Below are 27,220 nucleotides of genomic sequence, written 5' to 3' on the forward strand. Positions count from 1 at the left end.
AAGGTGAGAACTGTGCAGCCACCAATGGAGTGAGATTCTGGTCTTGGAAGACAGGATTATCCTCCGGTGCATGTGTAAGTGGGATCCGGACCACTTGTCCAATAGGTCCCACTGGAACACTCTGGCATGGAACCTGCCAAACTGAATGGCCTCGTAGGTCAAAACCATTTTCCCCAGCAACCGAATGCATTGATGGATTAACACTCTTGCTGGTTTCAGAATTTGTTTGACCAGACTCTGGATCTCCATAGCCTTTCCACTGGAGGAAAACCTCTTCTGTGTCCAGTATCACTCCCAAAAACAACAACCGCGTCATTGGGACCAACTGCGATTTTGGCAAGTTTAGGAGCCAACCATGTTGTTGAAGAACTGTCAGGGAGAGTGCAATGTTTTGCACCAACTGGTCCCTGGATCTCGCCTTTATCAGGAGAACATCCAAGTACGGGATAATTGTGACTCCTTGCTTGCGAAGGAGAACCATCATTTCCGCCATCACCCTGGTGAAAATCCTCGGAGCCGTGGACCGACCAAATGGCAACGTCTGAAATTAGTAATGACAATCCTGAATTGCAAACCTCAGGTAGCTTGATGCAGTGGCTAAATGGGAACATGTAAGTAGGCATCCTTTAAGTTTACCAAAACCATGAAATCTCCTTCCTCCGGACTGGAGATCACTACCGTGAGAGATTCCATCTTGAAATTGAATTTCTTTAGGTAGAAATTGAGGGATTTCAGATTTCAGATTGGTCTGACTGAGCAGTCCGGCTTCGGGACCACGAAGCGGCTTGAATAAAAACCTTCTCCCTGCTGACTAAGGCTGATTTGAACAATCGGTGAGGGGGAACGTCTTGAAACCCCAGTTTGTACCCTTGGGACACTATTTATAAAACCCACGAGTCCAGGTCCGAATGAATCCAGAACTGACTGAAGAGTTTTAGACGTGCCCCCACTGGTGCGGGCTCCTGCAAGAAAGCCCTAGCGTCATGCAGTGGATTTGGCAGAAGCAGAGGACAATCTCTGCTCCTGCAATCTTGAAGAGGCTACAGTCCTCTTCCCTCTTCTCCTTCCTCTACCTGCAAAGAAAGGGGAATCTTAACTTCTTGCATATCTATTGGGTCGAAATGACTGCATCAGATAATGATGCGTCTTTATCCGTTGAGAGGGAACATAGTGCAAGAAGGTTGACTTACCTGCGGGAGCTGCCGAGATCAAATTAACTAGGCCGTCGCCAAACAAGGCTTCACCTTCATAGGGAAGAGACTCCCTTTCTTCTTGGAGTCAGTATCAGCATTTCCTTGGTGAATCCAGATATACAGGGAATGGGGGGAAGGGGATGTGTTCTGCACCAGCTATTAAATTCTAAATATTTGTATGAAGAGGCCCCAATAAATGTCCATCAGTTATATTAAATATTAATTGTAGGACGTTCGGGGGTGCTACCAGAGACAAGTAATGTTATGCAGGAAAGGAGAAGAGAAAAGAATGTCTCTTTTGCTGGCGCACAAATGATGATTTAAAAATTAACTTTTAATAAATTCGTTAAAATTGTCTAAACACGAAATAAAGTACAATAAGTTTGTATAATGTAATTACCATATATAATAAATGGAAATACATTTATTAATATCAAGGTTCGCTACCTGTGTTGTGTCTTTATTATTGATCCAAATTGACTATATCAATTAGTCTGATACTGAATTACTGGACACTATGTAATATTAGTTGAATGTATATTAGTAATTCACTTGACAAAAGTCAGAACCTGGCAATAGTTCTACATATCATACACTTACAGCACTCTTTCCACAATATTTTCCCTTTATTCCAGATCAAATGGTATAATCCCCCACAGTAATTATTCCTGTTGTAGTATAGTACAGTATGGTTGCTGGGGACGTCTTTAATGAAAAGAGAGGGAACATCTAATGTGTCTCCTTATGGGTAAAATACTTGCAAGCTAAGTGCTATGAATAGCATCAGCATGTAGATAAATGCTGAGTGTTAGGTGAGTAATGCAGATAAATAGGGATATCTAATAATTCTATAGAATAGTGGGTGAATTATTAGATATCCCTATTTATCTGCACCTCTAAGCACACTATTTGACTGTCCACACCCTGCTGTGCCTATTACCCATCTCCTCCACCACCCTCAACACTGACCCACACATCATTCACCCACAAAGATACAATAAAGGTAGTTTGGATAAATTAGCTAAATGAAATGGATTTAACCAATTTATCTAAATGACCATTTTTGGATGTTTTCCAGTGTTTGGGAGCAAATGGTCAATTGTCATTTGCTGCCACATATTAGCATAATTTTGTTTCAACTAGAAAAAAAAATTGGACAGATAATCTAAGTGTGGATCCAGTTTAATGCTGATTTCAGAGCCAACTATAGACTTGATTGAGGTACTGTGTCCCCGGTACCAAATACCAATTAAAATAATATTGTGAGGTGTGAGGTGTTCAAAAAAGACTGAAAATGAGTGGAAATTATGGTTATTGAGGTTAATAATACTATGGGATCAAAATGACCCCCAAATTCTATGATTTAAGCTGTTTTTTAGGGTTTTTTGAAAAAAACACCCGAATCCAAAACACACCCGAATCCGACAAAAAAATTTCGGTGAGGTTTTGCCAAAACGCGTCCAAACCCAAAACACGGCCGCGGAACCGAACCCAAAACCAAAACCCGAAAAATTTCCGGTGCACATCACTACTTAATTAGAACTTCGGTCAATGTGAATTAATTATTGGACTCAACCATGGTTATCCTTAAAACCCAGGGGTCTATTTAAGATCGATCTTAATCGATGTTGGGCTTCCAGGTTGAAAAAAACACACATTTACTAACATTTTAAAATTTATATAAAAAATCATCTGTTCGTAAATGCAGTGCACATGGTTTTGCCCAACTGCTAACAAAATTCCTGCTGCGATCAACTTGGAATTACCCCATCGATTGATGTTTTCACACTGCTCGTTCCAACCCCAAAAACTATGAAGAGGATGGGGGCATATACGCAGGGTCCATCCTGTGCATGTGCCTACATTTTCTCTGGGTGCCCCGCAGAAAATGCGAATGCCTCTGCCTGTCAATTAATAGAGGGCGTACCTTCGCAGGTATATCGCGATCATGAGCCATGTCTCCCATTTTTGTCATTATAGGTGCTCTGTGAGCTGCTGACCATGCCCCAGCCCCTCTGTCTCCCGTGAATAGACATTGGGGCTTATTCAGACCAGATCGCTTCAATTTATTTTCACCCAGCGGGCAATCAGGTCTGCACTGCACATGCGTATGCGCCACAATGCGTAGGTGCGACGGTCCGGAGATCACAAGAAGATTGACAAGAAGAGGGTGTTTGTGTGGGTGGCAACTGAATGTTTCTAGGGAGTGTCCGGAAAAACACTGGAGGGACCCGGCGTTTTGTGGGAGGATTTGTGACGTCACCTCAATGGCTGAGTAAGTGCTGAGCTGTGCAGCTCTTGTGCACATGTGATCACACACCTGCACAGCAAATTTTCCCTTCCGCTGTAGGCGGCAACCACCTGATCACAGGGATGCAAAAAACACACCCTAGCGATCAGGTCTGAATTACCCACAATGTGCATATTTGCAGAGCAACAAGCTACAGGGAGCCTTCCACCCCCCCCCTTCCCCATGACTATGGGACACTAAGGGGGGGGGGGGTTATTTGGGTAAGCTGGACATTCCCAAAAAAAGTGACTGTCCTGCAAAAATTGGGTTAGTTGGGAGGTATGTGCAAATACATTTATTGTTTTGCATGCAGGGTAAATACTGGCTTCTTTGACATTTAGCCACAAATGCTGCACAGTTGAATTACAGTATTACACTGCAATTAACAGTTATGCTAGGACATTCCTTCTCCCAAAATCTACCTCTCTCTGCATGTTACATCTGTCCCACAGTGGCGTGCGGTGAGGTCAGTGGCTAGTGAGGCACTACAGCCATAATGTCCGCCGAATCCTGCCGATGACCCTTAGCCAATGCCCGCTACTGCCTCTGAGCCGATACCCACTGCCACCGCCAATGGCTTACAAACTCTCCCACAATCAACTGACCCAGCCCTCCACCACTAATTTCTATCTCAGTCCGATGCTGCCAAGGCCCGCTGCCTGCCTGCTCATTGTTCTTGTGATATATTATAAATTTTTAAAGAAAAAAAATGAGTGTTTGGGACTGGGAAGGGTGAGGGAGGAGGACATGAATGCAATTTTGTTGTCCAGGGCTTCCATTAACTTAAAGGAGAAGGGTCTGAATGGGTTAAAAAAAATGTGTGAGGTCCCCCCTCCTTAGTATAACCAGCCTCTTTGAGCCGGTCCTGGTTATGTAAATACTGGGGGAAAAATTGGACAGAGGTTCCCCGTATTTAGACAACCAGCACCAGGCTCTTAGACGGGTCCTGGTTCCAAAAATACGTGGGACAAAAGATGTAGGGGTCCCCCATATTTTTAAAACCAGCACTGGGCTCCACTAGCCAGAGAGATAATGCCACAGCCAGGGGACACTTTTATGTAGGTCCCTGCGGCCCTGGCATTACCCCTCCAACTAGTCACCCCTGGCCGGGGTTCCCTGGAGGAGTGGGGATCCCTTAAATCAAGAGGTTCCTCCCCTCGAGGCACCCAAGGGCCAGGGGTGAAGCCCGAGGCTGTCCCCAGCACCCCTGGGTGGTGGGTGCCGGGCTGATAGCCATATGTGTAAAAAAAGAATATTGTTTTTTGTTGTGGAACTACAAGGCCCAGCAAGCCTCCCCCACTTGCTGGTACTTGGAGAACCTCAAGTACCAGCAGGCGGGGAAATAACGGGCTCGCTGGTACCTGTAGTTCTACAACAACAAAAAATACCCAAATAAAAACACAAACACACACACCGTGACAGTAAAATTATTGAGACAGGCTGTAGCATGTGGATGCATGTAACCCTATAAAAGTGATGGATTGGGTGACTATTACAATACCCACTGTTGCTGTCTGAAAAATGATGGATATATAGATTGCTCTGCCGAGATATGTTTTTTTTTTTAAATGCACCACAGGTATGGATGGATAGTATACTTGACGACACAGAGGTAGGTAGAGCAGTGGCCTACTGTACCGTACTGCTATATATTATATTATTTATTATTATTATCCTTTATTTATATGGCGCCACAAGGGTTCCGCAGCACCAAATTACAGAGTACATAAACAAATAATCAAACAGGAAAACAGCAACTTACAGTTGATGACAATATAGGACAAGTACAGGGTAAATAAACATAGCTACATCAGCAGATGACACTGGAATAAGTATCAGGTGGCAGAAGACTGCTGGATTTGGTGCATGAGGGAAGAGGGCCCTGCTCATGAGAGCTTACATTCTAAAGGGGAGGGGTAGACAGACAGGGGTGAGACAGTTGGGGTACATAGAGAGCGTGGAACAGAGGTTTAGGATGAGATTTGGCTGGGTTTGGTGAAGAAGTGGGTCTTGAGAGCCCATTTGAAGTTTTGTAGAGAGGTGGAGAGTCTGAGGGGGAGAGGTAGGGAATTCCAGAGAAGTGGTGCAGCACGTGAAAAATCTTGGAGGTAGGAGTGGGAGGAAGTAATCCATAGGCAGGAGAGTCAGCGTGCATTAGCAGAGCGAAGAGGACGGGTGGGAGTGTAAAGCGAGATAAGATCAGAGATGTAGATGGGAGAGGAGTGGGTGAGGGTTTTGTAAGCAAGTGTGAGAAGCTTGAAATGGATTCTGAAAGGGAAGGGGAGCCAGTGAAGGACTAGTAAGAGAGGAGAGTTGGACGTAGTGCATTTGGTGAGGAAAATGAGCCGGGCAGCAGCATTGAGGATAGATTGGAGTGGAGAGAGGTATTTGTCAGGAATGCCAGTCAGGAGGATATTACAGTAGTCCAGTCTGGAGATGACCAGTGAGTGGATAAGAGTCTTAGTAGCATCCTGGGTCAGAAAGGGTCTGATCCTGGAAATATTTTTTAGATGAAAACGGCAGGTTTGTAAGAGGTGCTGAATGTGTGGTTTGAAGGAGAGGGAGGAGTCAAGGATTACTCCAAGACAGCGCACTTGGGGGGTAGAGGAGATAGTAGTGCCATCAATAGATAATGAGATTGTAGGAGGTGAGGTTATGCGGGAGGGAGGGAAGATGATCAGCTCGGTCTTAGACATGTTAAGTTTAAGAAAGCGCTGGGACATCCAGGAAGAGATAGCAGAGAGACAGTTGGAGATACGAGTGAGGAGAGTAGGGGAGAGGTCTGGAGAGGAAAGATAGATTTGAGTGTCATCAGCATAGAGATGATATTGGAAACCAAAAGAACTAATGAGCTTACCTAGTGAGGACGTATAGAGAGAGAAGAGGACCAAGGACAGAACCTTGGGGTACCCCTACAGTTAGTGGAAGTGAGGGGGAGGTGGAGTCATGAGAGGAGACAGAGAATGAACGGTCAGAAAGGTAGGACGACAACCAAGAGAGGGCAGTGTTACGCAGACCAATGGAGTGAAGGATTTGCAGTAGGAGAGGAAGGTCCACAGTGTCAAAAGCAGCAGAGAGATCAAGTAGAATAAGTAGAGAGTAGTGTCCCTTAGATTTAGCAGCATGGAGGTCATTGCATACTTTTGTAAGGGCAGTTTCAGTGGAGTGGAGAGGACAGAAGCCAGACTGGAATGGGTCAAGCAGTGAGTGTGAGGAAAGAAAGGAAGTAAGGCGGTTGTAGACAATACGCTCAAGGAGTTTGGAGGCAAAAGGGAGAAGAGAGATGGGTCGGTAGTTGGAGAGAGTGTTTGGATCAAGGGTAGGATTTTTAAGAATAGGAGAGATGAGAGCGTGCTTGAAGGCAGAGGGGACAGTGCCTGATGAGAGGGAGAGATTGAGAAGGTGGGAAAGATGGGAACAAGCAGAAGAAGAGATGTGGCAGAGGAGGCGGGAGGGGATAGGGTCAAGTGGGGAGGTGGTGAGGGGACAGGAACGAATGAGGGCCATGACTTCCTCTCCAGATGCATGGGAGAAAGATGACAGAGTTGGTGCGAGGGATGGGGAGGGTTGGTAAGGGATGGGAGAAGGCTGGTTACTGATAGTCTGGTGTGATGTGATGTCCTGACGTATGGAGTCAATTTTGGATGTGAAGTAAGTGGCAAAGTCAAGAGCAGAGAGTGAGGAAGGGAGACGAGGTGGAGGTGGGCAGAGGAGTGAGTTGAGAGTGGCAAAGAGGCGCCGGGGGTTGGAAGACTGGGAGGAGATGAGGTTCTTGAAGTATGACTGTTTAGCAAGAGAAAGGGCAGCACTGAAGGATGAGAGCATAAGTTTGAAATGGAGGAAGTCTGCCTTAGAGCGTGATTTCCTCCAGTGTCGCTCAGCAGTACGTGAGCATTTTTGCAGATATCTGGTGCATTTGGTGTGCCAGGGTTGAGGTGTTAATTTGCGAGGGTGAACAGTGGTTGGTAGAGCAACAGAGTCAAGAGCAGAAGTAAGGGAAGCATTGTATGTGGAAGTGGCTTGTTCAGGGCATGAGAGAGAGAGAGAATAGGAGAGAGAAGTGAGTCAAACAGGGAGGAAAGGAATGTGGTGTCAATAGCTTCAATGTTACGCTTAGTGATGGTAGCCTTAGGAGGTTGAGATGGGGAAGTCGAGAGAGATAGGTTGAAGGAGAGCAGGTGGTGGTCAGAGAGGGGAAATGGGGAGTTGTAAAAATCAGAAATATCACAGCGGTGAGTGAAGACCAGATCCAGTGAGCTCCCATTCACATGGGAGGGTGAGGAGGTCCACTGGGAGAGACCAAGTGAAGAGGTGAGGTTAATGAGTTTAGAGGCAGGGGATTGTGGTGGGATGTCAATAGGGATGTTGAAATCGCCTAGGATAATGGTGGGAATGTCAGAAGAGAGGAAGTGAGGAAGCCAGGAAGCAAAGTTGTCGATGAATTTGGAAGCAGTGCCAGGGGGGCGGTAAATGACAGCTACTCTAAGATGGACTGGTTGGAAGAGACATATGGAGTGGACCTCAAATGTAGATAATATAAGGGATGTTCTGGTGGTATGAGTTGGTAGGAGTAACTAGAAGGTAAAAGGACCCCAACACCACCCCCATGGCGACCCCCAGGTCGGGGGGTGTGTGTGAATGTAAGGCCCCCAGCAGAGAGAGCAGCAGCAGAAGTAGTGTCAGAGGGCGTAATCCAAGTTTCAGTAATGGCTAGTAGGTGTAGGGAGTTGGAAATGAAAAGGTCATGAGTGGGGACCAGTTTGTTACAAACGGATCTGGCATTCCAGAGGGCACAGGATAGGGGGTATGAGTTTGTGGGAGAGATGTGAATTAGATTTTCAGGGTTGCTGTAGCGATGAGGTGGGATTAACTTTGAGGGCAGGGATGAGAGAGTAGTGATGGTACGGGTGCCTGAGATAGGAGGGGAAACTGCAGGAGGTGGGCAGGGAGGGAGGTCAGTGTGATGTGGATGGGGGTGTGGGGAGGTGACAGGGAAGGGAGAGAGGGAGCAGGGCTGAGTTGTGGGGTAGCAGGACCATGGGGCAGAGGTGAATGAAAGTGGGGTAACAGGAAAGGTGGGGGAAGGAAACAGAGGGATGGAGGGGAGACAGAGGACGAGGTGGAGGAGACTAGGGGGGGGAAGGATAAAGATACATTATTAGGTAGACACTGAGTGATGTGGGGAGTATAAGAAAGCATTCACATAGTGTTAAGTAGGTAAATAGGTTGAGGGAAAGTGGAAGTAGGAGAGGAGACTGTAAGGGAATCCGAGCAGAAGAATTGTAGAAATGCAGGTGAGAAAAGCAGTGTAGGCTCAAGGGGTGTAGATTTAGTATGAAATGAGTCAAAAGCGTAGATAAAGTGGGTGCAGAAATGTATTTGGAGTGTAAGAAATGAAAGGATTGTGAGAGGTTTAAGAAGCAATGGTAATTATGTTAGATGTTTTAAGTGTTTGCAGGTAAAATTGCATTGGTGCAGCTGTGCTTAAAAATACAAAATTACAATAATACAGATACAGGCATTTGTAGGTGAAATGGATGGTTTATGAAATGTCCAAGTAAGGTAGTTCTGTGCTATGTAATCAGATGCAACAATCAGGAGGTGAGTGATCTGAGGAGTAAGTGACTCACATTTGTTATTAGTTCTTCAGTTTTCTTTGTTTTGTTAGATTGGTGTGCTTCTGTTTTCCTTCTTTTTCACTTCGATTGAACGCTAATTGAACACTGCTGTTATGTGTCAATTTTATCACGCTTTTATAAAAATGCACGCTTAGATCAATAAATGCACAGCTAAATGGCTTTGCACAGCCTACACCATTGGACTTTAGTAGAAGACTATTACAAGTGAAACCAATAATTGTAATCTGTAACCACACCCCACCCCCTCAAATGCCAGGCAATAAATTACCTTAAAAACAACAACCAGGCATTCCACAAAGATTAAACTGGGTCTATATCATTCAAAACTTTAAAAAAGTACTTCAAAATCACATACTATGCAATAATGTTTCAATTTGCATTACCCAGCAGAATTAGCTTTGCATATATAGATATAGTGCAGCAGAATAGATTGGTGGTTGTAGTCAATTGTAATTACCCAGCAGAATTAGCTTTGCATATATAGATATAGTGCAGCAGAATAGATTGGTGGTTGTAGTCAATTGTAATTACCTGTAGGTGACAAGAAGAGAAGAAACGTCAATTCACAATCGATATCAGCTGAAGATAAATTAACGCTGATTGAACGCTGCGTTATGTGTCAATTTTATCACGCTTTGATAAAAATGCATGCTTAGATCAATAAATGCACAGCCAAACAGCTTTGCACATCCTACACCATTGGACTTAAGTAGAAGTCTGGTGGTCAGCAAAATTTTGCACTGTCCTCCTACTATATATAGTGCGCACAACTACTAAAATACACCACAGGTATGGATGGATAGTATACTTGACGACACAGAGGTAGGTAGAGCAGTGGCCTACTGTACCGTATTGCTATATATTATATACTGGTGGTCAGCAAAATTCTGCCCTGTCCTCCTACTATATATACTGCGCACAACTACTAAAATACACCACAGGTATGGATGGATAGTATACTTGACGACACAGAGGTAGGTAGAGCAGTGGCCTACTGTACCGTACTGCTATATATTATATACTGGTGGTCAGCAAAATTCTGCCCTGTCCTCATACTATATAATACAATGCAGCACAGATATGGAGCATTTTTCAGGCAGAGAACGTAGATATTTTCAGCACACTGAGCACAGATATTTGCAAGCACACTGAGCACAGATATTTGCAGCACACTGAACACAGAAACTGAGAAAACGCTGCACGTCCTCTCCCTATCATCTCCAATGCACAAGTGAAAATGGCGGCGACTCGTGGCTCCTTATATAGAATAGAATAGCTGCTGACGGGCACGATTGAGGGAGGAAAGGGACATTTGAATCCAGCCCATAGATGCAATGTGAATATGTAATTTGTACCTTCCTATCTTAAAATGTATATACAGTGTATATGTCACAACTGAGGGCCTGAGCTGACTGGAGGCAGCCTCAGTTGTAGGGGCTGAGGTGTAGTGGAACCTGGGAGGTTGTATCAGACCCCTGGACATGTAAGTTAAATGTAGAAGAATTGCCCGAAGGCGTGCCCACGACAACCAGGATAAAAGTCAATGATGTTTATTTTGACAAACTCCATGCATCACAGCAGTAATAAAAGAGAAACATAAAATCAGCAGAGAAATAATACAGTTCCTGGGTACTACAGGAGGACAAGGACCACAGGGCTCTGGTAGTATGAGACAGTTCTTATTATCTTCTAGTTGGAAAGTCCTTACCAGGCCCGACTGTAGCAATGGAGATAGCCCAGGATCATACTAGCTGGTGTTCCAGGAAAAGCTGGGCTGCTGTGGATAAAATGGCTGCTGTGGGTACTGGCTGAAACCAGACTGATGTAAGCACGGAGTGGATTGCTGGATGGAACCAGCCAAATAATAAATGAAGCTTGAGAGAGATGAAATATGATTGATATATGGAGTTTGAGAGCGGTGAAATAATAGTGCCGGTGGTGAGTGGTAATCTGCGGAAATGATACCGGCACTTTAAGAAGAGCTGATCTCTGCTGGAAGCTAGGCTGGAAGCAGGTAAATCTGTAACTGGAAACAGATGAGTCCCAGAGGACTGGAGAGTCAGGCTGCACCGCAGGTGGTAGACTAGAGCGAGTCTCTTTAGTGGAGGTTTGGAGATGGTAACTGGAACCTGGAAAACAACCACGGGAGAGAGACAAACTGGAACTAGGTTTGACAACCAAATCACTGACGCCTTCCTTGCTCAGGCACAGAATACTTATACCTGCAGCAAGGAAGGGATTGGCTAGGCAATTATGCAGATTACAATGGAAACAGCGGATTGGTGGAAATGAACAGGTGACAGAATCCAACATGGCTGCGCCCATGCAGACACTTGGAGGGAAGATTGGTTTAATAATCCATGTGGGAACTTTAACAGCAATGGCGGCGCCGGCCACAGTAAACAGGAGACGCCAGACTGATGAGTGCACATTTGAACCACGCGGGCAACAGCGGAGGCCGCGGCTGACATAAGCGCCACTCTGACATCCTGCATGCAGAAACTCAGGGACGGCGGCGGAGGCCGCGGGAGATGCCATTCAAGATGTAACATGGCGCCGCTGTGACAGCGTCTCAGAGTGACAGGAGAGGAGGCAGGAATGGGGACATCAGAATAACAGATGGGATCCGGTCCTGGAGCGCTGAGCCAGCCTTAGGAGGCATCTGAAAGGTAAGTTATGGCGTCCAGATACCCGGATCGTGACAGTATACACTAGAGGTCTTTCCGAACCCCCTAATCCTAACATTGTAATTTGCTTTAGGGCGCACCTCCAATTAGTCTAGTGTTTCTTGCTGCCTTTCCAATGAAGCAAGTTTAATTTAGTAATAGGTGAAAAACCATCCCTACAAAGGTGTTAATCAGAGACTTGGCTTTGTGGACACTTTTCAGAGAACAACTTTGTTAGCATAAAAGTAAAGCCAGAAAATGAAGAGCTGTTTAATCACTCAATTGGATTTTTTTGCCAGCATATTTCTTTTTCTCTGCAACCCACTGCTAAATTGTGCTTCCTAGCTGTTTTTATAAAATCACTGAATCAAATCTAACTCTGATTACATCAAAGAAGGCCAGGTATCCTACACCATAACAGGGGGTTTGAAATTTTGACTTGTCTACTTAAAGATCACCAAAATCTGATAACAAGGTCAATTACGTCCCTGGGTGGGATTGAACCACCAACCTTTTGGTTAATAGCCGAACACACTAACCGATTGCGCCACAGAGACACTTTGCAAAAAGTACATACTGACAAAGGCTAATAAGCATTTATCTAGAACGTTTCCTAGAAAAACTTTAAAAAGTCAATAATCTGGAGAGTTTTTGTAAGATGTTTCTTCCATCCACCAACGAAGAAACACATTGGTACTTTCCCATGATGAGTGAGTGCTTCAGGATCTCTTGCACTTACATGTGCAGCAGAGTACAGCAATGGAAGCATGCTGGGCCCATAACCCAGAGGTAGGCAGATTAAAACTATCCTCTGCTATATGCATTTTTTTTGTTAATTAAAGTAATCCAAAACTGGGATTGATATTTTTGCTCTTTTATTTTTCATTAAAGTACAATAACTTTTACCATTTTAATTTGTTTTAAAAGTATATTGAAAGTATTGTTTTCTTTTAAAAATCCACTTAATTTTCTTTACCCTATTATTAAAATGGTAATTGACAAAAACAAACTACATTGTCACCAGAAGAGCAATACAAAATGTACAAGTGATATATTAAAATCATCTTTCCAGCTTGAATTTCAATGATGCATTGGGGCAACGATTTTGTGAGAAACATTTTCACCCTTAAATAAAGATTTTCTTAATTCCTTACCTGTGTGCTAATTAGATATCACCTTGTTTTCACATTAAACAGACTTCCACATGAGAAAGCAGCAAGGATGCAGTGGCGTTAATGTTTCCTGGTGTCAACCTGTATTATTTCAGTAGACATTGAAATGAGGATGCATCTTGCTGCCTTTCCAATGAAGCAAGTTTGATTTAGTAATAGGTTAAAAACCATCCTTACAAAGGTGTTAATCAGAGACTTGGCTTTGTGGACACTTTTCAGAGAACAAATTTGTTAGCATAAAAATAAAGCCAGAAAATTAAGAGCTGTTTAATCACTCAATTGGATTTTTTTTGCCAGCATATTTCTTTTTCTCTGCAACCCACTGCTAAATTGTGCTTCCTAGCTGTTTTTATAAAATCACTGAATCAAATCTAACTCTGATTACATCAGAGAAGGCCAGGTACCCTACACCATAAGAGGGGGTTTGAAATTTTGACTTGTCTACTTAAAGATCACCAAAATCTGATAACAAGGTCAATTACGTCCCTGGGTGGGATTGAACCACCAACCTTTTGGTTAATAGCCATGCACACTAACTGATTGCGCCACAGAGAAACTTTGCAAAAGTCCTTACTGACAAAGGCTAATAAGCATTCATCTAAAACGTTTCCTAGAAAAACTTTAAAAAGTCAATAATCTGGAGAGTTTTTGTAAGATGTTTCTTCCATCAACCAACGAAGAAACACATTGGTACTTTCCCATGATGAGTGAGTGCTTCAGGATCTCTTGCACTTACATGTGCAGCAGAGTACAGCAATGGAAGCATGCTGGGCCCATAACCCAGAGGTAGGCAGATTGAAACTATCCTCTGCTATATGCATTTTTTTTTGTTAATTAAAGTAATCCAAAACTGGGATTGATATTTTGGCTCTTTTATTTTTACTTAAAGTACAATAACTTTTACCATTTTAATTTGTTTTAATAGTATATTGACAGTATTGTTTTCTTTCAAAAATCCACTTAATTTTCTTTACCCTATTATTAAAATGGTAATTGACAAAAACAAACTACATTGTCACCAGAAGAGCAATACAAAATGTACAAGTGATATATTAAAATCATCTTTCCAGCTTGAATTTCAATGATGCATTGGGGCAACGATTTTGTGAGAAACATCTTCACCCTTAAATAAAGATTTTCTTAATTCCTTACCTGTGTGCTAATTAGATATCACCTTGTTTTCACATTAAACAGACTTCTACATGAGAAAGCAGCAAGGATGCAGTGGCGTTAATGTTTCCTGGTGTCAACCTGTATTATTTCAGTAGACATTGAAATGAGGATGCATCTTGCTGCCTTTCCAATGAAGCAAGTTTAATTTAGTAATAGGTGAAAAACCATCCCTACAAAGGTGTTAATCAGAGACTTGGCTTTGTGGACACTTTTCAGAGAACAAATTTGTTAGCATAAAAATAAAGCCAGAAAATGAAGAGCTGTTTAATCACTCAATTGGATTTTTTTTGCCAGCATATTTCTTTTTCTCTGCAACCCACTGCTAAATTGTGCTTCCTAGCTGTTTTTATAAAATCAATGAATCAAATCTAATTACATCAGAGAAGGCCAGGTACCCTACACCAGAACAGGGGGTTTGAAATTTTGACTTGTCTACTTAAAGATCACCAAAATCTGATAACAAGGTCAATTACGTCCCTGGGTGGGATTGAACCACCAACCATTTGGTTAGTAGCCGGACACACTAACCGATTGCGCCACAGAGACACTTTGCAAAAAGCCCATACTGACAAAGGCTAATAAGCATACATCTAGAACGTTTCCTAGAAAAACTTTAAAAAGTCAATAATCTGGAGAGTTTTTGTAAGATGTTTCTTCCATCAACCAACGAAGAAACACATTGGTACTTTCCCATGATGACTGAGTGCTTCAGGATCTCTTGCACTTACATGTGCAGCAGAGTACTGCAATGGAAGCATGCTGGGCCCATAACCCAGAGGTAGGCAGATTGAAACTATCCTTTGCTATATGCATTTTTTTTTGTTAATTTAAGTAATCAAAACAGGGATTGATATTTTTGCTCTTTTATTTTTACTTAAAGTACAATAACTTTTACCATTTTAATTTGTTTTAATAGTATATTGACAGTATAGTTTTCTTTAAAAAATCCACTTAATTTTCTTTACCCTATTATTAAAAGGGTAATTGACAAAAACAAACTACATTGTCACCAGAAGAGCAATACAAAATGTACAAGTGATATATTAAAATCATCTTTCCAGCTTGAATTTCAATGATGCATTGGGGCAACGATTTTGTGAGAAACATCTTCACCCTTAAATAAAGATTTTCTTAATTCCTTACCTGTGTGCTAATTAGATATCACCTTGTTTTCACATTAAACAGACTTCCACATGAGAAAGCAGCAAGGATGCAGTGGCGTTAATGTTTCCTGGTGTCAACCCGTATTATTTCAGTAGACATTGAAATGAGGATGCATCTTGCTGCCTTTCCAATGAAGCAAATTTAATTTAGTAATAGGTGAAAAACCATCCCTACAAAGGTGTTAATCAGAGACTTGGCTTTGTGGACACTTTTCAGAGAACAAATTTGTTAGCATAAAAATAAAGCCAGAAAATTAAGAACTGTTTAATCACTCAATTGGATTTTTTTTCCAGCATATTTCTTTTTCTCTGCAACCCACTGCTAAATTGTGCTTCCTAGCTGTTTTTATAAAATCACTGAATCAAATCTAACTCTGATTACATCAGAGAAGGCCAGGTACCCTACACCATAAGAGGGGGTTTGAAATTTTGACATGTCTACTTAAAGATCACCAAAATCTGATAACAAGGTCAATTACGTCCCTGGGTGGGATTGAACCACCAACCTTTTGGTTTATAGCCGTACACACTAACTGATTGCGCCACAGAGACACTTTGCAAAAGTACATACTGACAAAGGCTAATAAGCATTAATCTAAAACGTTTCCTAGAAAAACTTTAAAAAGTCAATAATCTGGAGAGTTTTTGTAAGAATTTTCTTAAATCAACCAACGAAGAAACACATTGGTACTTTCCCATAATGAGTGAGTGCTTCAGGATCTCTTGCACTTACATGTGCAGCAGAGTACTGCAATGGAAGCATGCTGGGCCCATTACCCAGAGGTAGGCAGATTGAAACTATCCTCTGCTATATGCATTTTTTTTGTTAATTAAAGTAATCCAAAACTGGGATTGATATGTTAGCTATTTTATGTTTACTTAAAGTACAATAACTTTTACCATTTTAATTTGTTTTAATAGTATATTGACAGTATTGTTTTCTTTCAAAAATCCATTTAATTTTCTTTACCCTATTATTAAAATGGTAATTGACAAAAACAAACTACATTGTCACCAGAAGAGCAATACAAAATGTACAAGTGATATATTAAAATCATCTTTCCAGCTTGAATTTCAATGATGCATTGGGGCAACGATTTTGTGAGAAACATCTTCACCCTTAAATAAAGATTTTATTAATTCCTTACCTGTGTGCTAATTAGATATCACCTTGTTTTCACATTAAACAGACTTCCACATGAGAAAGCAGCAAGGATACAGTGGCGTTAATGTTTCCTGGTGTCAACCTGTATTATTTCAGTAGACATTGAAATGAGGATGCATCTTGCTGCCTTTCCAATGAAGCAAGTTTAATTTAGTTATAGGTGAAAAACCATCCCTACAAAGGTGTTAATCAGAGACTTGGCTTTGTGGACACTTTTCAAAGAACAAATTTGTTAGCATAAAAATAAAGCCAGAAAATGAAGAGCTGTTTAATCACTCAATTGGATTTTTTTTCCAGCATATTTCTTTTTCTCTGCAACCCACTGCTAAATTGTGCTTCCTAGCTGTTTTAATAAAATCACTGAATCAAATCTAACTCTGATTACATCAGAGAAGGCCAGGTACCCTACACCATAACAGGGGGTTTGAAATTTTGACTTGTCTACTTAAAGATCACCAAAATCTGATAACAAGGTCAATTACGTCCCTGGGTGGGATTGAACCACCAACCTTTTGGTTAGTAGCCAGACACACTAACCGATTGCGCCACAGAGACAATTTGCAAAAAGTACATACTGACAAAGGCTACTAAGCATTCATCTAGAACGTTTCCAAGAAAAACTTTAAAAAGTCAATAATCTGGAGAGTTTTTGTAAGAATTTTCTTAAATCAACCAACGAAGAAACACATTGGTACTTTCCCATGATGAGTGAGTGCTTCAGGATCTCTTGCACTTACATGTGCAGCAGAGTACTGCAATGGAAGCATGCTGGGCCCATTACCAAGAGGTAGGCAGATTGAAACTATCCTCTGCTATATGCATTTTTTTTGTTAATTAAAGTAATCCAAAACTGGGATTGATATGTTAGCTATTTTATGTTTACTTAAAGTACAATAACTTTTACCATTTTAATTTGTTTTAATAGTATATTGACAGTATTGTTTTCTTTCAAAAATCCACTTAATTTTCTTTACCCTATTATTAAAATGGTAATTGACAAAAACAAACTACATTGTCACCAGAAGAGCAATACAAAATGTACAAGTGATATATTAAAATCATCTTTCCAGCTTGAATTTCAATGATGCATTGGGGCAACGATTTTGTGAGAAACATCTTCACCCTTAAATAAAGATTTTCTTAATTCCTTACCTGTGTGCTAATTAGATATCACCTTGTTTTCACATTAAACAGACTTCCACATGAGAAAGCAGCAAGGATGCATTGGCGTTAATGTTTCCTGGTGTCAACCTGTATTATTTCAGTAGACATTGAAATGAGGACGCATCTTGCTGCCTTTCCAATGAAGCAAGTTTAATTTAGTAATAGGTGAAAAACCATCCTTACAAAGGTGTTAATCAGAGACTTGGCTTTGTGGACACTTTTCAGAGAACAAATTTGTTAGCATAAAAATAAAGCCAGAAAATGAAGAGCTGTTTAATCACTCAATTGGATTTTTTTGCCAGCATATTTCTTTTTCTCTGCAACCCACTGCTAAATTGTGCTTCCTAGCTGTTTTTATAAAATCACTGAATCAAATCTAACTCTGATTACATCAGAGAAGGACAGGTACCCTACACCATAAGAGGGGATTTGAAATTTTGACTTGTCTACTTAAAGATCACCAAAATCTGATAACAAGGTCAATTACGTCCCTGGGTGGGATTGAACCACTAACCTTTTGGTTAATAGCCGTGCATACTAACTGATTGCGCCACAGAGACACTTTGCAAAAAGTACATACTGACAAAGTCTAATAAGCATTCATCTAAAACGTTTCCTAGAAAAACTTTAAAAAGTCAATAATCTGGAGAGTTTTTGTAAGATGTTTCTTCCATCAACCAATGAAGAAACACATTGGTACTTTCCCATGATGAGTGAGTGCTTCAGGATCTCTTGCACTTACATGTGCAGCAGAGTACTGCAATGGAAGCATGCTGGGCCCATAACCCAGAGGTAGGCAGATTGAAACTATCCTTTGCTATTTGCATTTTTTTTTGTTAATTAAAGTAATCCAAAACTGGGATTGATATTTTGGCTCTTTTATTTTTACTTAAAGTACAATAACTTTTACCATTTTAATTTGTTTTAATAGTATATTGACAGTATAGTTTTCTTTAAAAAATCCACTTAATTTTCTTTACCCTATTATTAAAAGGGTAATTGACAAAAACAAACTACATTGTCACCAGAAGAGCAATACAAAATGTACAAGTGATATATTAAAATCATCTTTCCAGCTTGAATTTCAATGATGCATTGGGGCAACGATTTTGTGAGAAACATCTTCACCCTTAAATAAAGATTTTCTTAATTCCTTACCTGTGTGCTAATTAGATATCACCTTGTTTTCACATTAAACAGACTTCTACATGAGAAAGCAGCAAGGATGCAGTGGCGTTAATGTTTCCTGGTGTCAACCTGTATTATTTCAGTAGACATTGAAATGAGGATGCATCTTGCTGCCTTTCCAATGAAGCAAGTTTAATTTAGTAATAGGTAAAAAACCATCCCTACAAAGGTGTTAATCAGAGACTTGGCTTTGTGGACACTTTTCAAAGAACAAATTTGTTAGCATAAAAATAAAGCCAGAAAATGAAGAGCTGTTTAATCACTCAATTGGATTTTTTTTTCCAGCATATTTCTTTTTATCTGCAACCCACTGCTAAATTGTGCTTCCTAGCTGTTTTTATAAAATCACTGAATCAAATCTAACTCTGATTACATCAGAGAAGGCCAGGTACCCTACACCATAACAGGGGGTTTTAAATTTTGACTTGTCTACTTAAAGATCACCAAAATCTGATAACAAGGTCAATTACGTCCCTGGGTGGGATTGAACCACCAACCTTATGGTTTATAGCCGTACACACTAACTGATTGCGCCACAGAGACACTTTGCAAAAGTACATACTGACAAAGGCTAATAAGCATTCATCTAAAACGTTTCCAAGAAAAACTTTAAAAAGTCAATAATCTGGAGAGTTTTTGTAAGATGTTTCTTCCATCCACCAACGAAGAAACACATTGGTACTTTCCCATGATGAGTGAGTGCTTCAGGATCTCTTGCACTTACATGTGCAGCAGAGTACTGCAATGGAAGCATGCTGGGCCCATAATCCAGAGGTAGGCAGATTAAAACTATCCTCTGCTATATGCATTTTTTTTGTTAATTAAAGTAATCCAAAACTGGGATTGATATTTTTGCTCTTTTATTTTTCATTAAAGTACAATAACTTTTACCATTTTAATTTGTTTTAATAGTATATTGAATTTATTGTTTTCTTTTAAAAATCCACTTAATTTTCTTTACCCTATTATTAAAATGGTAATTGACAAAAACAAACTACATTGTCACCAGAAGAGCAATACAAAATGTACAAGTGATATATTAAAATCATCTTTCCAGCTTGAATTTCAATGATGCATTGGGGCAACGATTTTGTGAGAAACATCTTCACCCTTAAATAAAGATTTTCATAATTCCTTACCTGTGTGCTAATTAGATATCACCTTGTTTTCACATTAAACAGACTTCCACATGAGAAAGCAGCAAGGATGCAGTGGCGTTAATGTTTCCTGGTGTCAACCTGTATTATTTCAGTAGACATTGAAATGAGGATGCATCTTGCTGCCTTTCCAATGAAGCAAATTTAATTTAGTAATAGGTGAAAAACCATCCCTACAAAGGTGTTAATCAGAGACTTGGCTTTGTGGACACTTTTCAGAGAACAAATTTGTTAGCATAAAAATAAAGCCAGAAAATGAAGAGCTGTTTAATCACTCAATTGGATTTTTTTGCCAGCATATTTCTTTTTCTCTGCAACCCACTGCTAAATTGTGCTTCCTAGCTGTTTTTATAAAATCACTGAATCAAATCTAACTCTGATTACATCAGAGAAGGCCAGGTACCCTACACCATAAGAGGGGGTTTGAAATTTTGACATGTCTACTTAAAGATCACCAAAATCTGATAACAAGGTCAATTACATCCCTGGGTGGGATTGAACCACCAACCTTTTGGTTTATAGCCGTACACACTAACTGATTGCGCCACAGAGACACTTTGCAAAAGTACATACTGACAAAGGCTAATAAGCATTAATCTAAAACGTTTCCTAGAAAAACTTTAAAAAGTCAATAATCTGGAGAGTTTTTGTAAGAATTTTCTTAAATCAACCAACGAAGAAACACATTGGTACTTTCCCATAATGAGTGAGTGCTTCAGGATCTCTTGCACTTACATGTGCAGCAGAGTACTGCAATGGAAGCATGCTGGGCCCATTACCCAGAGGTAGGCAGATTGAAACTATCCTCTGCTATATGCATTTTTTTTGTTAATTAAAGTAATCCAAAACTGGGATTGATATGTTAGCTATTTTATGTTTACTTAAAGTACAATAACTTTTACCATTTTAATTTGTTTTAATAGTATATTGACAGTATTGTTTTCTTTCAAAAATCCATTTAATTTTCTTTACCCTATTATTAAAATGGTAATTGACAAAAACAAACTACATTGTCACCAGAAGAGCAATACAAAATGTACAAGTGATATATTAAAATCATCTTTCCAGCTTGAATTTCAATGATGCATTGGGGCAACGATTTTGTGAGAAACATCTTCACCCTTAAATAAAGATTTTATTAATTCCTTACCTGTGTGCTAATTAGATATCACCTTGTTTTCACATTAAACAGACTTCCACATGAGAAAGCAGCAAGGATACAGTGGCGTTAATGTTTCCTGGTGTCAACCTGTATTATTTCAGTAGACATTGAAATGAGGATGCATCTTGCTGCCTTTCCAATGAAGCAAGTTTAATTTAGTTATAGGTGAAAAACCATCCCTACAAAGGTGTTAATCAGAGACTTGGCTTTGTGGACACTTTTCAAAGAACAAATTTGTTAGCATAAAAATAAAGCCAGAAAATGAAGAGCTGTTTAATCACTCAATTGGATTTTTTTTTCCAGCATATTTCTTTTTCTCTGCAACCCACTGCTAAATTGTGCTTCCTAGCTGTTTTAATAAAATCACTGAATCAAATCTAACTCTGATTACATCAGAGAAGGCCAGGTACCCTACACCATAACAGGGGGTTTGAAATTTTGACTTGTCTACTTAAAGATCACCAAAATCTGATAACAAGGTCAATTACGTCCCTGGGTGGGATTGAACCACCAACCTTTTGGTTAGTAGCCAGACACACTAACCGATTGCGCCACAGAGACAATTTGCAAAAAGTACATACTGACAAAGGCTACTAAGCATTCATCTAGAACGTTTCCAAGAAAAACTTTAAAAAGTCAATAATCTGGAGAGTTTTTGTAAGAATTTTCTTAAATCAACCAACGAAGAAACACATTGGTACTTTCCCATGATGAGTGAGTGCTTCAGGATCTCTTGCACTTACATGTGCAGCAGAGTACTGCAATGGAAGCATGCTGGGCCCATTACCAAGAGGTAGGCAGATTGAAACTATCCTCTGCTATATGCATTTTTTTTGTTAATTAAAGTAATCCAAAACTGGGATTGATATGTTAGCTATTTTATGTTTACTTAAAGTACAATAACTTTTACCATTTTAATTTGTTTTAATAGTATATTGACAGTATTGTTTTCTTTCAAAAATCCACTTAATTTTCTTTACCCTATTATTAAAATGGTAATTGACAAAAACAAACTACATTGTCACCAGAAGAGCAATACAAAATGTACAAGTGATATATTAAAATCATCTTTCCAGCTTGAATTTCAATGATGCATTGGGGCAACGATTTTGTGAGAAACATCTTCACCCTTAAATAAAGATTTTCTTAATTCCTTACCTGTGTGCTAATTAGATATCACCTTGTTTTCACATTAAACAGACTTCCACATGAGAAAGCAGCAAGGATGCATTGGCGTTAATGTTTCCTGGTGTCAACCTGTATTATTTCAGTAGACATTGAAATGAGGACGCATCTTGCTGCCTTTCCAATGAAGCAAGTTTAATTTAGTAATAGGTGAAAAACCATCCTTACAAAGGTGTTAATCAGAGACTTGGCTTTGTGGACACTTTTCAGAGAACAAATTTGTTAGCATAAAAATAAAGCCAGAAAATGAAGAGCTGTTTAATCACTCAATTGGATTTTTTTGCCAGCATATTTCTTTTTCTCTGCAACCCACTGCTAAATTGTGCTTCCTAGCTGTTTTTATAAAATCACTGAATCAAATCTAACTCTGATTACATCAGAGAAGGACAGGTACCCTACACCATAAGAGGGGATTTGAAATTTTGACTTGTCTACTTAAAGATCACCAAAATCTGATAACAAGGTCAATTACGTCCCTGGGTGGGATTGAACCACTAACCTTTTGGTTAATAGCCGTGCATACTAACTGATTGCGCCACAGAGACACTTTGCAAAAAGTACATACTGACAAAGTCTAATAAGCATTCATCTAAAACGTTTCCTAGAAAAACTTTAAAAAGTCAATAATCTGGAGAGTTTTTGTAAGATGTTTCTTCCATCAACCAATGAAGAAACACATTGGTACTTTCCCATGATGAGTGAGTGCTTCAGGATCTCTTGCACTTACATGTGCAGCAGAGTACTGCAATGGAAGCATGCTGGGCCCATAACCCAGAGGTAGGCAGATTGAAACTATCCTTTGCTATTTGCATTTTTTTTTGTTAATTAAAGTAATCCAAAACTGGGATTGATATTTTGGCTCTTTTATTTTTACTTAAAGTACAATAACTTTTACCATTTTAATTTGTTTTAATAGTATATTGACAGTATAGTTTTCTTTAAAAAATCCACTTAATTTTCTTTACCCTATTATTAAAAGGGTAATTGACAAAAACAAACTACATTGTCACCAGAAGAGCAATACAAAATGTACAAGTGATATATTAAAATCATCTTTCCAGCTTGAATTTCAATGATGCATTGGGGCAACGATTTTGTGAGAAACATCTTCACCCTTAAATAAAGATTTTCTTAATTCCTTACCTGTGTGCTAATTAGATATCACCTTGTTTTCACATTAAACAGACTTCTACATGAGAAAGCAGCAAGGATGCAGTGGCGTTAATGTTTCCTGGTGTCAACCTGTATTATTTCAGTAGACATTGAAATGAGGATGCATCTTGCTGCCTTTCCAATGAAGCAAGTTTAATTTAGTAATAGGTAAAAAACCATCCCTACAAAGGTGTTAATCAGAGACTTGGCTTTGTGGACACTTTTCAAAGAACAAATTTGTTAGCATAAAAATAAAGCCAGAAAATGAAGAGCTGTTTAATCACTCAATTGGATTTTTTTTTCCAGCATATTTCTTTTTATCTGCAACCCACTGCTAAATTGTGCTTCCTAGCTGTTTTTATAAAATCACTGAATCAAATCTAACTCTGATTACATCAGAGAAGGCCAGGTACCCTACACCATAACAGGGGGTTTTAAATTTTGACTTGTCTACTTAAAGATCACCAAAATCTGATAACAAGGTCAATTACGTCCCTGGGTGGGATTGAACCACCAACCTTATGGTTTATAGCCGTACACACTAACTGATTGCGCCACAGAGACACTTTGCAAAAGTACATACTGACAAAGGCTAATAAGCATTCATCTAAAACGTTTCCAAGAAAAACTTTAAAAAGTCAATAATCTGGAGAGTTTTTGTAAGATGTTTCTTCCATCCACCAACGAAGAAACACATTGGTACTTTCCCATGATGAGTGAGTGCTTCAGGATCTCTTGCACTTACATGTGCAGCAGAGTACTGCAATGGAAGCATGCTGGGCCCATAATCCAGAGGTAGGCAGATTAAAACTATCCTCTGCTATATGCATTTTTTTTGTTAATTAAAGTAATCCAAAACTGGGATTGATATTTTTGCTCTTTTATTTTTCATTAAAGTACAATAACTTTTACCATTTTAATTTGTTTTAATAGTATATTGAATTTATTGTTTTCTTTTAAAAATCCACTTAATTTTCTTTACCCTATTATTAAAATGGTAATTGACAAAAACAAACTACATTGTCACCAGAAGAGCAATACAAAATGTACAAGTGATATATTAAAATCATCTTTCCAGCTTGAATTTCAATGATGCATTGGGGCAACGATTTTGTGAGAAACATCTTCACCCTTAAATAAAGATTTTCATAATTCCTTACCTGTGTGCTAATTAGATATCACCTTGTTTTCACATTAAACAGACTTCCACATGAGAAAGCAGCAAGGATGCAGTGGCGTTAATGTTTCCTGGTGTCAACCTGTATTATTTCAGTAGACATTGAAATGAGGATGCATCTTGCTGCCTTTCCAATGAAGCAAATTTAATTTAGTAATAGGTGAAAAACCATCCCTACAAAGGTGTTAATCAGAGACTTGGCTTTGTGGACACTTTTCAGAGAACAAATTTGTTAGCATAAAAATAAAGCCAGAAAATGAAGAACTGTTTAATCACTCAATTGGATTTTTTTGCCAGCATATTTCTTTTTCTCTGCAACCCACTGCTAAATTGTGCTTCCTAGCTGTTTTTATAAAATCACTGAATCAAATCTAACTCTGATTACATCAGAGAAGGCCAGGTACCCTACACCATAAGAGGGGGTTTGAAATTTTGACATGTCTACTTAAAGATCACCAAAATCTGATAACAAGGTCAATTACGTCCCTGGGTGGGATTGAACCACCAACCTTTTGGTTTATAGCCGTACACACTAACTGATTGCGCCACAGAGACACTTTGCAAAAGTACATACTGACAAAGGCTAATAAGCATTAATCTAAAACGTTTCCTAGAAAAACTTTAAAAAGTCAATAATCTGGAGAGTTTTTGTAAGAATTTTCTTAAATCAACCAACGAAGAAACACATTGGTACTTTCCCATAATGAGTGAGTGCTTCAGGATCTCTTGCACTTACATGTGCAGCAGAGTACTGCAATGGAAGCATGCTGGGCCCATTACCCAGAGGTAGGCAGATTGAAACTATCCTCTGCTATATGCATTTTTTTTGTTAATTAAAGTAATCCAAAACTGGGATTGATATGTTAGCTATTTTATGTTTACTTAAAGTACAATAACTTTTACCATTTTAATTTGTTTTAATAGTATATTGACAGTATTGTTTTCTTTCAAAAATCCATTTAATTTTCTTTACCCTATTATTAAAATGGTAATTGACAAAAACAAACTACATTGTCACCAGAAGAGCAATACAAAATGTACAAGTGATATATTAAAATCATCTTTCCAGCTTGAATTTCAATGATGCATTGGGGCAACGATTTTGTGAGAAACATCTTCACCCTTAAATAAAGATTTTATTAATTCCTTACCTGTGTGCTAATTAGATATCACCTTGTTTTCACATTAAACAGACTTCCACATGAGAAAGCAGCAAGGATACAGTGGCGTTAATGTTTCCTGGTGTCAACCTGTATTATTTCAGTAGACATTGAAATGAGGATGCATCTTGCTGCCTTTCCAATGAAGCAAGTTTAATTTAGTTATAGGTGAAAAACCATCCCTACAAAGGTGTTAATCAGAGACTTGGCTTTGTGGACACTTTTCAAAGAACAAATTTGTTAGCATAAAAATAAAGCCAGAAAATGAAGAGCTGTTTAATCACTCAATTGGATTTTTTTTTCCAGCATATTTCTTTTTCTCTGCAACCCACTGCTAAATTGTGCTTCCTAGCTGTTTTAATAAAATCACTGAATCAAATCTAACTCTGATTACATCAGAGAAGGCCAGGTACCCTACACCATAACAGGGGGTTTGAAATTTTGACTTGTCTACTTAAAGATCACCAAAATCTGATAACAAGGTCAATTACGTCCCTGGGTGGGATTGAACCACCAACCTTTTGGTTAGTAGCCAGACACACTAACCGATTGCGCCACAGAGACAATTTGCAAAAAGTACATACTGACAAAGGCTACTAAGCATTCATCTAGAACGTTTCCAAGAAAAACTTTAAAAAGTCAATAATCTGGAGAGTTTTTGTAAGAATTTTCTTAAATCAACCAACGAAGAAACACATTGGTACTTTCCCATGATGAGTGAGTGCTTCAGGATCTCTTGCACTTACATGTGCAGCAGAGTACTGCAATGGAAGCATGCTGGGCCCATTACCAAGAGGTAGGCAGATTGAAACTATCCTCTGCTATATGCATTTTTTTTGTTAATTAAAGTAATCCAAAACTGGGATTGATATGTTAGCTATTTTATGTTTACTTAAAGTACAATAACTTTTACCATTTTAATTTGTTTTAATAGTATATTGACAGTATTGTTTTCTTTCAAAAATCCACTTAATTTTCTTTACCCTATTATTAAAATGGTAATTGACAAAAACAAACTACATTGTCACCAGAAGAGCAATACAAAATGTACAAGTGATATATTAAAATCATCTTTCCAGCTTGAATTTCAATGATGCATTGGGGCAACGATTTTGTGAGAAACATCTTCACCCTTAAATAAAGATTTTCTTAATTCCTTACCTGTGTGCTAATTAGATATCACCTTGTTTTCACATTAAACAGACTTCCACATGAGAAAGCAGCAAGGATGCATTGGCGTTAATGTTTCCTGGTGTCAACCTGTATTATTTCAGTAGACATTGAAATGAGGACGCATCTTGCTGCCTTTCCAATGAAGCAAGTTTAATTTAGTAATAGGTGAAAAACCATCCTTACAAAGGTGTTAATCAGAGACTTGGCTTTGTGGACACTTTTCAGAGAACAAATTTGTTAG

General features: G+C 39.3%; 5 non-coding genes across 5 annotated transcripts; all 5 read right to left on the bottom strand.

The window, feature by feature from the left end:
- Positions 1-16,942: 16,942 nt before the first annotated feature.
- Positions 16,943-17,016, bottom strand: TRNAS-ACU (transfer RNA serine (anticodon ACU)). The gene has a single exon. It is a non-coding gene; the product is annotated as a tRNA-Ser (tRNA).
- Positions 17,017-19,282: 2,266 nt separating this feature from the next.
- TRNAY-AUA (transfer RNA tyrosine (anticodon AUA)) lies at positions 19,283-19,356 on the bottom strand. The gene has a single exon. It is a non-coding gene; the product is annotated as a tRNA-Tyr (tRNA).
- A 2,263-nt stretch (positions 19,357-21,619) lies between these two features.
- On the bottom strand, positions 21,620-21,693 carry TRNAS-ACU (transfer RNA serine (anticodon ACU)). Its single transcript has one exon. It is a non-coding gene; the product is annotated as a tRNA-Ser (tRNA).
- Positions 21,694-23,959: 2,266 nt separating this feature from the next.
- TRNAY-AUA (transfer RNA tyrosine (anticodon AUA)) lies at positions 23,960-24,033 on the bottom strand. Its single transcript has one exon. It is a non-coding gene; the product is annotated as a tRNA-Tyr (tRNA).
- Positions 24,034-26,296: 2,263 nt separating this feature from the next.
- On the bottom strand, positions 26,297-26,370 carry TRNAS-ACU (transfer RNA serine (anticodon ACU)). Its single transcript has one exon. It is a non-coding gene; the product is annotated as a tRNA-Ser (tRNA).
- Positions 26,371-27,220: the final 850 nt, after the last annotated feature.

The sequence above is a fragment of the Pseudophryne corroboree genome, unplaced genomic scaffold, assembly GCF_028390025.1.
Source record: "Pseudophryne corroboree isolate aPseCor3 unplaced genomic scaffold, aPseCor3.hap2 scaffold_454, whole genome shotgun sequence".
Taxonomy (NCBI): domain Eukaryota; kingdom Metazoa; phylum Chordata; class Amphibia; order Anura; family Myobatrachidae; genus Pseudophryne; species Pseudophryne corroboree.